At 39.7% G+C, this 15,372-nt stretch overlaps 1 protein-coding gene across 1 annotated transcript in view; it reads left to right on the top strand.

Annotated features, from left to right (window-relative positions):
- Nucleotides 1–15,372, top strand: part of lingo2 (leucine rich repeat and Ig domain containing 2) — a 215,464-nt gene that overhangs the window by 50,248 nt on the left and 149,844 nt on the right. The window contains exon 2 of the mRNA XM_086085668.1: nucleotides 6,111–6,158. The gene's annotated coding sequence lies outside the window, so the exon portion shown is untranslated. The remainder of the gene's footprint in view (nucleotides 1–6,110; nucleotides 6,159–15,372) is intronic.

Below are 15,372 nucleotides of genomic sequence, written 5' to 3'. Positions count from 1 at the left end.
CCAGATCTTCCCAGACATGACAAGCCCGGACTGTAAATCAGTTCATCAAGTACAAAATGGAAGAAGCTGCCACATGTTAGTGAGCATCCGGATAAAGGTGCACATACGGGAATTTAGCAATGGAAATGTCACACTGGGAAGAAACCATGTATATGATAGATGAGACTACCGACGGGGTGGCAAACAATGTCATGCCGTCGCCATTATTTTACCAAATCAATATTGAATGACTTGAGGGCGCAGCGACAAATGACGGATGATGTTTTATTGTGAAAGACACAAAGCTTTTTTTCCCCCGCCAGGAGGTTTGCAATGTTTCGTTTTTCACGGTCTGTGCTTCGTGTTCGCTCCCAGTCAAACAATCTGTAATTGACATTGAAATAAGAGTGCGTAATGCATCTGCATTGCGCACTCCCGTTTGATGTTTGCGCCCGCCGGGCTGCGACATTCTAATCAAAATGTCGCATTGTCTGGCCCGCTAAATGTTTTGGCGCGCTGAAGACAATAGTCGTTTTCATCTGCGGCTCGCCCGCCTTTCCGAAGCTGCCGCCGCTGCCGCCGCCGCCGCTGCCGCCGCCGCCGCCGCCGCCGCTTTGAGCGTTCCCGCCAGGGGCTGTGGGCGCTCTCTAGCTCGCTCGCTTGCTTTTCGCACAGCCACACGCAGCCTTTCGAGACCATCAATTATTGAGGCTGCCAGTCGCCTTCAGGGACCTCTGCTGAAATCAGCATGATGAATGCAATCAGTCGGCAGTGGTAAAAAAAAACAAAAAAACATATGCAGAAATGGCTACTTTCAAAACTGGAGTTCCTGAGTTAGGTCTGAATGATTAATGACATTCGGAATAATACAGCAAAAATAGTCAAATATGATGGTTTTTTTATCATATCGCAACGCTACAGTACATTGCAATAGATCCAATACATTGCAATATTGTTATCCAATGCTGGTGATATCAATACAGAAGCCTGAGTGATGTGGTAGTGTCAATATTGTAGCCTGAGAGACACGAGATTGTTAGATTGAGGTCCAGGGTTATTATAGTTTTGGAATTTTTCATTTTAGTTAGTTTTTATTTTTATTTTGTTTTGAGTTTTTATTTTTATTTTATTTAGTTAGTTTTAATTAGTTTTCAGGGTGGTTCTGTTAGTTTTTATTTGTTTTAGTTATTTCATAAATGCTTAGTTTGAGTTTAGTTTTATTTAGTTTCAGTATTAGTTAGAGTTAAAAAAAAAGTATTACTTGTGCACAATATTTAAAAAGCACCATGGGAGCAACGTCATCTAAAGGTGCTTTTCTATTGACTGCTGCTCGATGACGTCACTTTTGTGTGACACACTTTTAAATGTCCTTATTCCGGTTAATATAAAAATAAATCAATTTAAAATCATCCCCATAGGCTCATTCATTAAATTAATTACCGAAGACTAAAATGAAGGACATTTTTGCCGTAATTATAGTTAGTTTTAGTTAGTTTTTTAAACATAAAATGTAGTTTCAGTTATTTTTTATTTTTTATTTTATTTTGGTAACGAAATTGTTTTAGTTTTTTCCTTAGTTTTAGTTTTTAACTAAAATAACCTTGTTGAGGTCTAATCCTGATATGTTACAATATTATATTAAAAGTTTGAGGTATGGCTAGTGTGAATACTGTGCCCTGAAAAGTAATGATACAATAAATAATGATATTGATAAATATTGCTGGTGGTATTGAAAATGTGAGATTGTAATCTGATAAGCACCTGTGCGATCTCGATACAGATACATCGCAAGACTGTAGCCCGGCAGATAATGTGATATGACGCAATAGCCAATGCTGGTGTATCGAGATTGTGCTTCGCAAGAATATACATCACAAGCGCTCTGTTGCCAGTGTATCAATACTGTACCCTAAGCGATGTCGATAAGATCGATGGGTGTTTTTTTTCAGTCCGACTGTGATTGTGTGCATCGCTACATGCGGTCATCTGTCATCATCGTCATGCTTTCCACACGGGCACCATGTCCTTCTATTATAAATAAGCATGCATGATTTACCATCGATTGCTAGTTCAATACACAAACCAGCGTTTTTGTCTCTCATTCAAGTTGAATCATTCTGCTAATGGACAACACTTTACTGGATGGATTAGAATGCTGGAGTCCAGTTTGTGAACGGGCATATGCAAAGTTAAACATTTCAATAGGAATCTATTTATTTTATTTTTTAAATGGTAACAGTATTTTATGTTTCAAGATGCTTAACAACATATTGGAGAACAAATGTTGAGCCGGTGGGAATTTAATTGAATTGGACTAGTAAGAGTTCACCTTTACCATGATAATAAAACCACTTTTGGGACATTTAGTGGGAAAACAGTGGTACATTCCCCGATTTTAGTTGGTGTATCAAAAGATATACAATAGTCGTGTAAGCTTCCATTTTTTCAAGCTTATCGGAGTTCACCAATGAACAGAACCAAGATGTATGCCGCAGCGGAAATTTTGGGCTGTCACTATCAAATATCTTTTTAGAATCGACTAATCTATCGATTATTCAATTGATTAATCAACTAATCAGATTCATTTTAATTTTGCATTAAAGTGTATTACAAAAGCTTTCCCCCCCTGATTACTGTTTAATAACCAGTGATTGACCAGTTTTAGAGAAATATTTACACTTGGAAGAGAGTAAAAATAAAGAATAAACAAAAAAATAAAAGTCACTCAAGGGTTGAGGCACAAACTCACAACCTTCAGCTTGAGAAACTGCCGATCTACTCCCTGAGCCACGCAGCTCCTGCAGTGTGTTAGTATATCGCTTGTAAGATGAACTCTTCCAAAGTCCATGAGTTGTTTTTGGTCTCCTCTTGGAGATAAGCAAACAATAGGAGAAGCATAGCTCAGGTGGTAGTGTGGCAGTCTCCCAAGCTGAAGGTCGTGAGTTCGTTCATCTATTTTTTATTTTTTTTATTCGATATTTTACTCTCTTCCAAGTGTAAATATGAGCCTACTCGAAAGCTAAATCGATTTGGTCCCACTCTAAATCGAGTCAAATTTACTCTAAATAGAGACAAATTTACTCTACAGAAAAAACTGATGTTTGCAAAAGTCTTCTTTTGGTTAAACACAGAAGATAATCAGTGAAGAATTACTGTTGATATGTTGAAATCAGAGAATTTGAATTTTAGATGAAAAAAAATGGCTTACTCAATTATTAAAATAGTTATCGATTAATTTAATAATCGATTACTTGTCGATTAATCGATTAATTTTGGGTGCTCTACACTGATTGGCGAATCGTGGATCATGTGTTGCACTAGCACTTTTCCAAATATTTTCTTTTGACTGTGAAGTTTCCGTTGTGGCGATGAGGCTGCTGCATGCATGGATTCACACAATAACTGATTAATGCCATACGACAATTTGGTGATGAAGTGCTCTCTAAGAGTGGAAAAACTATGCATGCTTTATGTCTTTCGGGGTGTGCACCTTTAGGACCACCCCCTCAAAACAAACAACTTTCATTTAAAAGTTTAAAAAGAAGTTAGCCACTGTATATAGTAAAAGTAAAAAGAGTATCTTTGTGGATGTACAGTATGTGAATAATCCTTTGAATACCCCTGCATAAATGAACACTTCCCTCATGGGCTTTGCCGGTAATAGAATGTGACAAAGTGCGAGCCTGTCTGCCTTTTTAATAAGATGCCGGGTGACATCATTAACTCACATTATGCCCCAACCACGACCAACCAAGACACGCAACCTTAAACACCTTGGACACCTTTTCACAGCGTTAACGCCTTGTTTGGCAAATCCCAACTGACCTAGCGACAGTACATTAAAGCTTTCGGCTATAGGCACGGTTTTAAATAGAGACCAGAGCGCCATGAAGTGTGTAGGTGTGGAGGAACGTATAGCGAGACGCTTCATTTAGCTGCTCTCAGCACCTTGTCTTGAGGGAGCGGGGTGTGTGTGTGCTCGTGTGTGCGCTTCCGCCCTCCTAGCCGCGTGTGTATGTGTGTGTGTGTGTGTCCTCTTCTCTTGATGAGTTTGTAGCGTTGGTCTGCTCAGTTTGTGTTCCCATGGTGAAAACACACCATACAGTTGCAGAACAGTTTGAATGAGTTAACAAATTTGAAGTACTGTATAAAACGGTGGAGTCCAAACTATGGCCCGGCGGGCATTTATGGCCCACCGTTCGGTTTTAACGGCCCGCTTCATATACCAAAAATTTGCTTTTGACATGGCCTGCAACCATTATTTTGTGCGGCTGTTGATAGATTGTCAGGGGTGGGGTTGCAACACCCTCAGCCCCCCATGGGTACAATACACTTGATAAGCGTGGGATGGTGTACAACTGGCTACTGGCTTTAGCGTTAAGCACTGTGTGTGTGAGTAGAGTGACAGTGTCGGTTGAGGCTGTCGGCAGGTTACATAAAAAATATGCCAGTGTTTATTGTATTTTGTTTTAAAGCTTGAAAGAGTACCTGTTTCCATCGTCGCATCTTAACCATCTGTTCAGGGTTCGGGGTTACAATACTTTCTAAATAGCACTGCTACGCTAACATTGTTTAGGCTACTTTATCTTATATGTGCAGTTGTGTATTTTAAGCTTCGCAAAAGGCACATTACACTTTAGCCTCTTTTATCAAAGTGGAAGTCAACCTTAAAACCTTCCTGACATGTTATATGTGAACTCACTAGTCTAAACATGACATTCTGTTTAATATTACATTTTTGGAATATGAGTTATGAAGCAGAATCCAGCCATTTTTATCCATCTCAGTGGGCGGCCATTTTGCCACTTGCTGTCAACTGAAGATGACATCAATGTTGCTCAGGGCTCAGGCAACAACTAATCAGAGATCACCTGTTTTCTGAAGCTGCGCTGTGATTGGTTGTTATCTGAGACCAGAGCAACACAAGATGTCATCTTCAGTCGACAGCAAGTAGCAAAATGGCCGCCCCCTGAGATGGATAAAAACGGCTGGATTATATATTTTTTTTTTTACTCATACTAACCAGAATACCATATTTAGACTAGTTGGGCTGCATAGAACAAATTATTGTCCAAAAAAATAAAATTGGGTTGACTTCCCTTTTAAGTGAGGAATTGATCCCAAGGCTTTGGACATTTTGTCTTTTACGTATTCTTTCCTCTTGGCTGGCACTTATTGCTATGTGAGTCTGCAGTAACGGTCAGTGTGGGGGAAAAAAAGATGGCAATAGCAATATAATATGTGATACAAATACAACCAAATTATCTGCAATACACAGATCCCGTCAAAAGTGAACCTTTGTATAGCGAGGGACGGCTCTACAATAGCTAGTGATGCGTACCAGAAAAAAATGAGATGAATTTGTAAATAATGAACCAAAAATAGCGGAGCTTCACGGTATATTATTTTTGGAAGTAGCATCAGTACATTACAGTCTGTTATTTTGTGGATGCAATGGAATTAATTTAGCAAATAACAATCATTGTAATAATGATAAAAAGTAAAAAAAAAATAAAAATACTTTGACCCAAAGCGACACATTTTTAGTCGGCAAGGTTGTTGTCAGCAGCACGAGGCCGCCTGGCGCTCGTGTTAGCACCCGCGTGGGGAAAAAAACCCATCAAAACATTATGTGCGTGAAAAGGCTTTTTTGCACATATGCGCTTCTTTTGTCAACATAATGGCCCGTTTGGATCCATTTTACATCACTCATCTCTCTCTCTTTTTCACATCTCTCTTTTTCATGTGTCCTGTTAAGAGAGACGTGTAACCAATTTCATGTTAATTGGTAAAACTGATTTGAACTGAAAATGAATCCTTAAGGGAATCATCAAACTCAATAATTTCATCGGCTTGGGCGAAAAAAAGAAAATTCCTATTCTGGACCCAAAAATATGTGAACATACTCTGGCTCAAAAAGAAATAAATAACTCAGTCGCTCCCTGAACATAATATATTAGAGTTAATATATTACTCAGTGGTGTCTCTCGAGTGATGATCATTCATGTTGTCATCGGACGTGACACAGCATACATTGAGAGGATGATGACTTGCGTGTGTGTGTGTCTCTCACATAATGACGCACAAAAGAATGGCTATTGCTAACGGATGTGTCTCTGTTTGCCTTTCAGGCTGGCTGAGGGCGGCCGTCGTCACGTTGCTTTTTCTCTTCCACTGAGGTACATTCATCTCTGGTTAAATAACACTTGTAATGGGATTCTGTATTACTCAATACAGTACCAAGTTCCCACGTGGAACAATATATGAAAGGGACAGGAAGTGCCCCGCACTCTACTCAGGAAACAAACACAGTGCAGCACAGCCTCTGGTGCATACACAAGTATTAAACACCATTAGTGTTGTTATAACATCGCAATTGTGATACTGTTGTACTTGTCTGTGTGGTAAATTTTCTAAAAAGAAAAGGACATTGGAAATATTTAAAATAATAATGCCAAATGTGGATGACAGTGATGCATTTTTTTTATTTCAGCCGAAAAAAAATATTTCTCCAAAGGTTTTAATGACTCATAACACTTAAAAAAAACTAAAATACATTTGCTACAAATGTCATCAAATTTCACAAAGTATTTTTTTTATTCCTTTGCAACTACAAAACAACAACACAAATTTTCTTCTACTTTTTAAAAAGTTATTTTTTTTAAATTAGTCATTTGTGTTGAAAATAATGTTTTCAGTATTTTGTAAAATCTTGATCCGTATTGAAATGCGTCTGTTTATTTTAAATAATGTTATTTTCAATAAAAAAAAAAAAGCAATTATTTTTCAGTCATATTTAAATATAAACATTTTCAGAAAAAAATCTAACCATCTAATTTAAAAATAAAAAATAAAAATGAAAACATTTTTTGTACAGGCTCTTCTTTTCATATGGACTGAAAAAGTATGTTTTGAGGTGCACATCAGCAGCTGCCAGCAGCTGTGTTGTACCTTTCTGTACTTTTCATCTTTAGCTCTAATGTTGATGTCACACACACACTAACACACCTCTCATGTATCCAAACACAGCTGCAGGTACGATGGTGACTGCAGTCTTCGTGGGCGGCTCTTCAAAATAGGCCAACGGAACATGCTGTTCTTCTTTTTCTCACATTCGTCTTATGCGAATCGGTTGCTGCACATTTAGAGAGGTCATAAAAAATGTATTACTTTTGGGCTACTCGCGGTTACTGTACATCACTCTGTAGTGTTGCCATGGCGATAGCAGAATCACCTTCATAACGATGCAGCCAATTAGTGTCAATTTCTTAAAAGTTGGTAAGGTTGAGCACACGGTTGCTTAGATACAGACCAAGGGCCAAAACAAAGAGTTATTTATGATGTACTTTAGGTCTCTTAGTAATTTTGGGAGGCTACTTTTATTTATTTGCGTTTGAGTGGAAAATTGTTTAGACTGTTACAACAAAAACATATGCTTAATTACTGTAGTCCTTGGTGTGAAATGTTTTTTTAAATCACAGATTAAGAAATAAAAAATATCTTAATACATTCTATTTTAAAATTTGTTTTTTATTATTAATCATAAATTATTAGATTTTTTTCAGAATATCCTCAATATTTTTTTTTATATACACTCATATAAAATCAATCAAAAAAAATATTCAGCGTTTTTTTAAGTCCATTCCTAAATACAATTTTAAAATAAAAAACATTGTCACTATGTCTCTCTCTCTATATTTTTCATTTACGACTTAAAACCTGAACAATCTCATTTTGCACGGCACTCTCCTCAAGCTACAAAGGTTCAATACTACCGTCCGGTAATGGCGGCCCGCAGACACAATTTCAGAAGTCTCTTTTAAAAATGTTCTGTTCTTGCCACCCTAAATACCTAACAACATGAAACATCCAAGTCGGTGCTGCCAAATATGCTCACTGCGTGCTGTTATTCAAGAATGCACGTGTTAATTATCACCTTCTAACTTTCCTTACACCTTGGAACGCGTACTAGAGGTTGTTTGATACATTTTTTATCAGGGACAGTCGACGGAATCAATCAAAGAAACGACGAATACGCTGCCTGAGGTTTATGAGACGCTAGTAAAAGCTGATGGCTGTGGGGGAGAAGGCTCAAATGTGTGCACTTCGTTGATGGTATACCAGCCTGCAGTTACTGGCACCAAGATATATTTCTACAGTAAATTTCCAGACAGCTTGTGAGCCTTCAAAGTTGTCTCGGGATGGAAAAACACATCTCTGGCTTTTGGGGGGGTGGGGGATAACAACAGTTCTGCTGTCATCAACATGTTTAGTTGGAATGAGTTTGAGGTGAAAGCTTGTTCAGTCGCACGTGTTCCAACCCAAAACTTTGGTGCGAGGGCGTGCCATGAAAATAAATTCAGCGAGGGATCCAAACAACGGTCGCCATAGTCGAGTCAAAAAAAGCATACTGGGGAAAAAAGGAAGTACATATGGATGAAATTAGCACATTTTCAACAAAACGGCCTAACTGTAAGTGGCAAAAAAGAAATAAAATAGATTGATACATCGTTGCCAACAATGCTGTTTTTCTGTCATTTGAGAATCCTTAAAATGTATACCTGCTTCTAATAGAAGCTCATCAATTCCCTAGTCAAGAATTGTCCAAAAAGTACAATCCCTGGATTTTGCCTGAAATGGTCGCTTCAAACCAAAATGGACGACTTCTTTAGGTATGGTTTTGTGAGACTTTTGGACAACACACTTTCCAACAAGATGTAGGCCAAATATAAGAACCAATTACATGCGTACCTGCAAATATTGTGTTCTTAATATAATTGTATTTTTAATAGTACACTTCTCATGTCATTACACAGTATAAAAGACTCACTATCCTAACCCCCCCCCCCCCCCAAAAAAAAGCAAAAATTGTCATTCAAGGATGGGCAAACAACTGCTTATAAACAAACCAACATTAAATGCAAGAATTTGTGCAATTGCTTCACAAAAGATCACTCAAAAATGTAATATTATTGAGGTATAATGTTTGTCCTTCATGTAATTCTAAATCAGCAAAATCATGTTGTATTAGTATACAATATAAAATAAGATTTGGTGTAAGCACAACTCGGAGCCGTATATAGAGAGAGTTTGGCCAACTCGGTTTCAACAGGGTAACAAGATGTCATGTGACCAGCAGTTGACCAATCACGCTGGTTACATGGCATATGGACGTCATCTTGTTACCCTGCTGAAACCGAGTTGGTCAAACTCTCTCTACATACGGCTCTGGGACACTTAAGCCATATCTGCCATCTAGTGGTGAATGGTGATATTACAAAACTACTGTTAATCACGACATACTCATGATTAGGTACCCGCAGATTTGCAAATTTACAGACTTGTGGGTTTTTTTTCTTCGTAATTTTTCAATATTTGTAATTTTCCCCCTGGGATTTACATTCTCCGTTTTTCATGGAGACCGTATATTAATTGTATTTATTTATTTAAATGAATCACAGTGCCACTCAGATTGTAGGCTGTCAGCTTCTCATTGTAGAACTGCTTCTATTTGGGGCTCTTTTGGACAAATCCAACAATAAGAGCTCAGGATATGCTTCAAATCAGAATTGGTGAATTTCCTATTTGATTGGTATTTCAGACTTTTTCAGGCTTCATGTTATGATATACATCTACATACATCATTATCAACATTGCATTCTAGCCATTAATCTCCGGTGACAGCATTCGGATGCTATGTCCTTCTTTTAACTATGTCAACTTTGTTTATCGAATGCGAGTCTCCGTGACATGATGGTGGTGTTAATGCACGTAGCAGGAAGTGCACTAAGAGCCAGTGTCAAAGCCACCGACAAGAGTTCCCAGCAGTAAGTTAGAAGTGAACATGCGAGGGGGAGAAGCGATCGATGTCATTGATCGGACATGGTGGAATTACGGCTCATGTTCTTCTCTTTTTCCCTCGCTTCTCTCTCTTGACTCTTAAACAGCGACTCCCGCTCAACAATGACTCAGATACTGCTGTCGCTGCTTGTAATTTTGTGCCGCGTGACAAAGTAGTAGTACACACATTTTCTTGGCCTGGAGAAAATAAGAAGAGGAAAAAAAAGTGAGTCGAAATAAGTACAAAATCACAAAATGTTATACTTGACCAAAAAAGGGATTTATATGTATGCAATGGGCAATGAGTGACCAGAAAAAGTTGTCCTTTCAGTTCCAACAATGCTATCTGCCTAACAAAATTGCGTATGTGGCAATGTTTGTGCACAATACAAAGTAGCTGACTACAAAACGTATTTTAGAAAATGTACGTATTTTGTCATGATAGTAGTAGGTTGCCAAGGAAGTGCAATATTATATATTTTGCTGGAGATTTTGTCACATAAAAGCAGTATTTTATTGTTACAACAATATGTTTTGCTCACAAAAAGGCCAAATTAGGCTATGAAAAAGAACATACAGTAAATCCTCATTGACCCTACAAACTCTTTCAACAGTGCTAATGCTAAATGCTAAAAAAGTGCTACAATTAAAAGTGCTACAGTAAAAAAGAAGTACATACAATGTCTGACTTGGAAAGTAATCATTAGCCAAACAAATGTCATATTTAAACACCTTTTTCTCACAAAGTGTTAAGCGTCTGCGACTTGCGCAGTCTTTTCCCCAGCAAAACCTTCCTGTCGTTTGACATGTACTCACATCGAGGAGAAGAGTCAAGTTTGACAGCTTGGAGAGCGTGGTGAATGTTTGGCAGTTGACTGACATGCGGGAGAGGCGGGGAGATTATCAGAAGGAATAATCCCAATACTTCTGAAGAAGACTCGGTTTTGGGGGGCGCAGGGCGGTATTGCTCTGGGGGAACTGGTTGTCAAGTGATGGGAAGATTGGAAGTCACCTCGATACGTGATGTACTGTAGATACAGTACAACCTGTACATTGGCTTTGGTAAAGATAAAACAAAAAGCCAAAGAAAAAGCGAAACAGTTGATCTGTTGATGTACAAAAGTTCTACACTTTCTACTTTCGTAGCCAGCACATGGTGCGCTTGGCTTAAAAACTGGCGAGTCTTCATTTTCATGACGAGGGAAATCTAGTTAGTTTGGGAGTTTGTCCGACTGTTTTTTTCTCTCTGGGGGGGCTTTTTTTTCTTACCCGGCGCACCTGACAATTCGGTGACAGAAAGTAAGAAACTAGACTTGAGTCAGCTCGAAGCAGTTCTAAGTTTTGGCGCTGGTGGTGTTACTCCATTTTGTTGAATTTGATTGAGACGGAGGCAGACAGATTGTGCGCGCCGCTGATGTGCGGTGGATGTCGAAGTATTTCATCATAGTGCATCGAGCCACTGTAGAAAACAATTCATTGTATGCAGCACTATTATCATCCTTATTATATTTATTAAAACGGGCTTAGGTGTTAGGGCTTAGGGCTTAGGTGTTAGGAGTCTGCAGTGATGCGGACGCTGTATCGGTCCGTTGTGGTGAAGAAGGAGCTGAGCCGAAAGGCAAAGCTCTCGATTTACCGGTCGATCTACGTTCCTGCCCTCACCTATGGTCACGAGCTGTGGGTCGTGACCGAAAGAACAAGATCCCGGATACAAGCGGCCGAAATGAGTTTCCTCCGCAGGGTAGCCGGGCTCTCCCTTAGAGATAGGGTGAGAAGCTCGGTCATTCGGGAGGGACTCAGCGTCGAGCCGCTACTCCTCCACGTTGAGAGGAACCAGTTGAGGTGGTTGGGGCATCTGGTTCGGATGCCTCCTGGGCGCCTTCCTGGGGAGGTGTTCCGGGCATGTCCTACCGGCAGGAGGCCCCGGGGACGACCCAGGACACGCTGGAGAGACTACGTCTCACGGCTGGCTTGGGAACGCCTTGGGATCCCATCGGAGGTGCTGGCTGAAGTGGCTAGGGAGAGGGAAGTCTGGGCTTCCCTGCTAAAGCTGCTGCCCCCGCGACCCGACCCCGGATAAGCGGAATTGAAGACGGAACGGAACGGAACGGAACGGGCTTAGGTGTTCACACATGAGATGACCGATCAAGGTGGAAGACATCTCCAATTGCCGACTTCACAGCTGTGATCTGTGATTGCGCTGGCCAACTTTACATCATCGGCCTGTGGATCTGCTTGCTCTTCCTTTCAAACATACCTTGCACACTTTGATCTTCTCCTGCTTTCTATTTCTGTTTCTGCAAAGTCAAGCAGTGTGTGTACCTCTCGTGCGGTGACTTTAAAGGGAACGAGTGGAGCCACTTTCACTGGCCAGGAAGTAAGTCAGCTTTGTTCACTCCCACAACGGCGCATAAGCCCCTTTATTTATGCCTCCAACTATATAAAAAAAAACATACACCATCAGAAAGAAAACTCAGACCATGTAATCAAATATGCTCTAACATGTCACAAAAGTACAATAATTGGCGGAATATGAATTTTCAAAAACTTTTAATTATTATAAACTCTGATAAACACTTTTTCCAAACAATGCCAAATGTGACAAGTTACACTGCACGCTGCAAGAAAAGTCAATGATTTCTATCTTCTTCTTCCTCCCCCGGCGCACCAAACCCACCAAAGTCCTCTTCTACAGTGTTGGAATAGAACAGCCCCAGAGCTCCTTCGTTACACACTTTCTCAGTCTCTTTCATTGTCGCTGTCACTTACGTCACGAGGCAAATTCCCTGATGAGCCTGTGCTTTCCTCTTCATCACGCAGCAGTCCAGCCTTTTGAAAGCCGTTGGTAATAGTGAATTTTTTGACACTGCTCCACGCCGTCAGGATCCGCTGGCAGACTTCAGCAATAGGTGCTCTTATAGTTGCATGCGTCTAGTTTTGGTAACGGTTTTCTCGCCGCTCATCATCCAAGCCTCGTCTCAACTGAACTTGGAATGTAACTTTAAATGCACAATTTACACTCAGGTCGAGTGGCTGCAAATATTTTTGCGCGCCCTGATTGACATGCCTTTTTGTCTCAGAAATGTATTGGCAGCATGGAGCTTGTTAGTTAAAATCCATACATTGACCATAAAGTCGCAGGGTTCAAATGGGGTAGATGCCACGGACTTCCGACTTCCGGGTTTTACACATTAGTGCCGTTCCATCACTCACACCCCCCACACCTGCACCCCCAACCGCTCGTCGCTCTATTACAATATGAAGAATTAGCTATTAACCTATATACCCCCTCCACACACACACACACATACACACAGACACACATTATTATTATTTCCATTCCTCTCAATAGGGAAAAATAATTTGAATAATAATGTTTTGCATTATGGTTATAGAACAAACTAAACTTGTGTCTCAATGCACCACTGTACATTGTTGCAAATTTAAATATTTGCTGCAGTAATTCAACATTTTACAGTAAAAAAAAAAAACATTGTTCATTCGGAAATGTCATCATCATTGCTCTTTTTTTTTCTTTTTCTTTTTAAATATATATATATATATATATATATATATATATATATATATATATTTTTTTTTGTATGTGTATGTGCGTCCGTGTATTTGTTAGCTCACCAAAAACCTATTAGAAAAAAATCCCATACCGTTTACCTAAACCGAACCCCGCCGTCAGGAGACCCGTAGAACTATATTGATCACAAATAGTTCAATTAGACTGAAAATATTACACCTGAAGACACATAGACAGTTGATTATGATTTGAACATGAGGCTGTTCTCCCATTAGTGTAGGTCAACCAATTTGAAAGACAAAAACTGGTCGGATATGAACATCAGGGAGTTTTCTGCATACTGATGCTTTTGCTAGTGTTAATTTGAGCCAAATTGATGTCTTCTTTTCTGCTAAACAATTACACAAAAATCAAACTAATTGCGACAAAAGCACTGAATTAAGTGTCTTTCGTTGCCGAAACGTCCTGATTGGATTGACTGTGGTGATAATCAGCGGCTTTTTAAACGGGACAAACACTTCGCGCAGATATCTGGGGTCTCGAAAGCCATCGCTCTGTGTCTCATTTCCCTTCGTATCGATGTCCTTAAGTGAGCTTCCCCAAGCGCATGCAGGGGCGGGATCCTTTCATATGGATCGCTGTCAATGTGCTGGAGCACAGCTGATTGGCAGGCCTCAACATTAGCACAACAAGTCTATATAGTGGATGCTTTGCAGCATAAATTGTAATCATAATAATATGCTAAATGCAATGGTCAAACCAAAAAACTTAAATGGAATATTTTGCCATTACATTTTTTTTGTAGTCGACACAAACTGTTACATGAGGTGATAAAAAAACATCTTGCCTCTATTTTGAAGCCAAATGGATGTGATGCTTGTAGCTGTGTGTCATTCTGTACTAAATGCATGTAGATTGGCTGGATGAAAGCAACACTATGTGTTTATTAACATCTTACTCGAACTTCTCAAAGATTGATCCTCACTCCCGATGGACAAGCAATATCCCTCTCCCACATTGATTTTTGGCTCTCGGAAACACCAACCACTGTTATACACACCAGTTCCCGGCTGGGACTGTTAAGATTGGTCGCCCTGCGTGCAGTTGGATGGTCAGTGACGAAGTCCAATCTTCAATGCGATGAAACGCGGAGGATAGCTCAAAGGAAGGATGGGAGGGAGGGAGGAAAGAAGGGGGGCTAGGGAGGAAGGGAGGAAATGAAGGGATGAAGGAAGAGAGGATGCAAAGAAGGAGAGATGTTTTAGAGGGGTGGGGGTTGGATGGTCGGAAGGAAGAATTGAAAAAGGAAACAAAAAAAGGATGGCGGATAAACGAAAAGAAGAAATGAAGTGAGATGAAAGAAGGCTTGAATGAATGACAGAAGAAGAATTGAAAGAAGGAAGGTAGCAGGAAGAGAGGGAAAATGTTAAGTGAGGATGAAGGAAGGGAGAGGGTTGATGGAAGGAAGAAAGAGGAAAATGAAGGGAAGCAGTTAGGAGGAATACAGGATGGAATAAAAGGAGGAAAGAAGGAAGCAATGACTGAAGCGAGGGAGGAAGGAAGGGTGATGATAGGGAGGGAGGACAGAAGAAAGAAAAATAAAGAAGGGTGTAAGAAGGGGGGCTGAATGGAGAGTCAAAAGAAGGAAGGCTAGTTGGAAAGAAGTGAGGATAGATGAAAGGAAAGGAAAATATGAAGGACAGAATGACATAAGTAGCCCTAATTGAAACCTAAACGCTTGCTAGAAACCCTATTTTGAAACCCAAATTTCAATGTATGATTAAACTGTTTAATGAATACAATTGTATGAATGTAATGAGTGTACATGCAAATAAATACGACACTTTAAGTGTATGCTGTATCTACGTTTGGCCCACCTTGTATACTAAAATATTAAATTTAGCCACAAAAGTCTAATACTTGTTTATGAAACGGCATCATTGAAACACAACAATGTTTATTAACATGTGGGCATCTAACACAATTGTTTAACACTGTTGACTCGGCATGGAAGTTTGTTG

Source organism: Leptonotus elevatus, chromosome 9 (genome assembly GCF_054856555.1).
Source record: "Leptonotus elevatus isolate MCC_2025b chromosome 9, RoL_Lele_1.0, whole genome shotgun sequence".
Classification (NCBI taxonomy): domain Eukaryota; kingdom Metazoa; phylum Chordata; class Actinopteri; order Syngnathiformes; family Syngnathidae; genus Leptonotus; species Leptonotus elevatus.
This window is presented reverse-complemented; position numbering and strand designations above follow the sequence as displayed.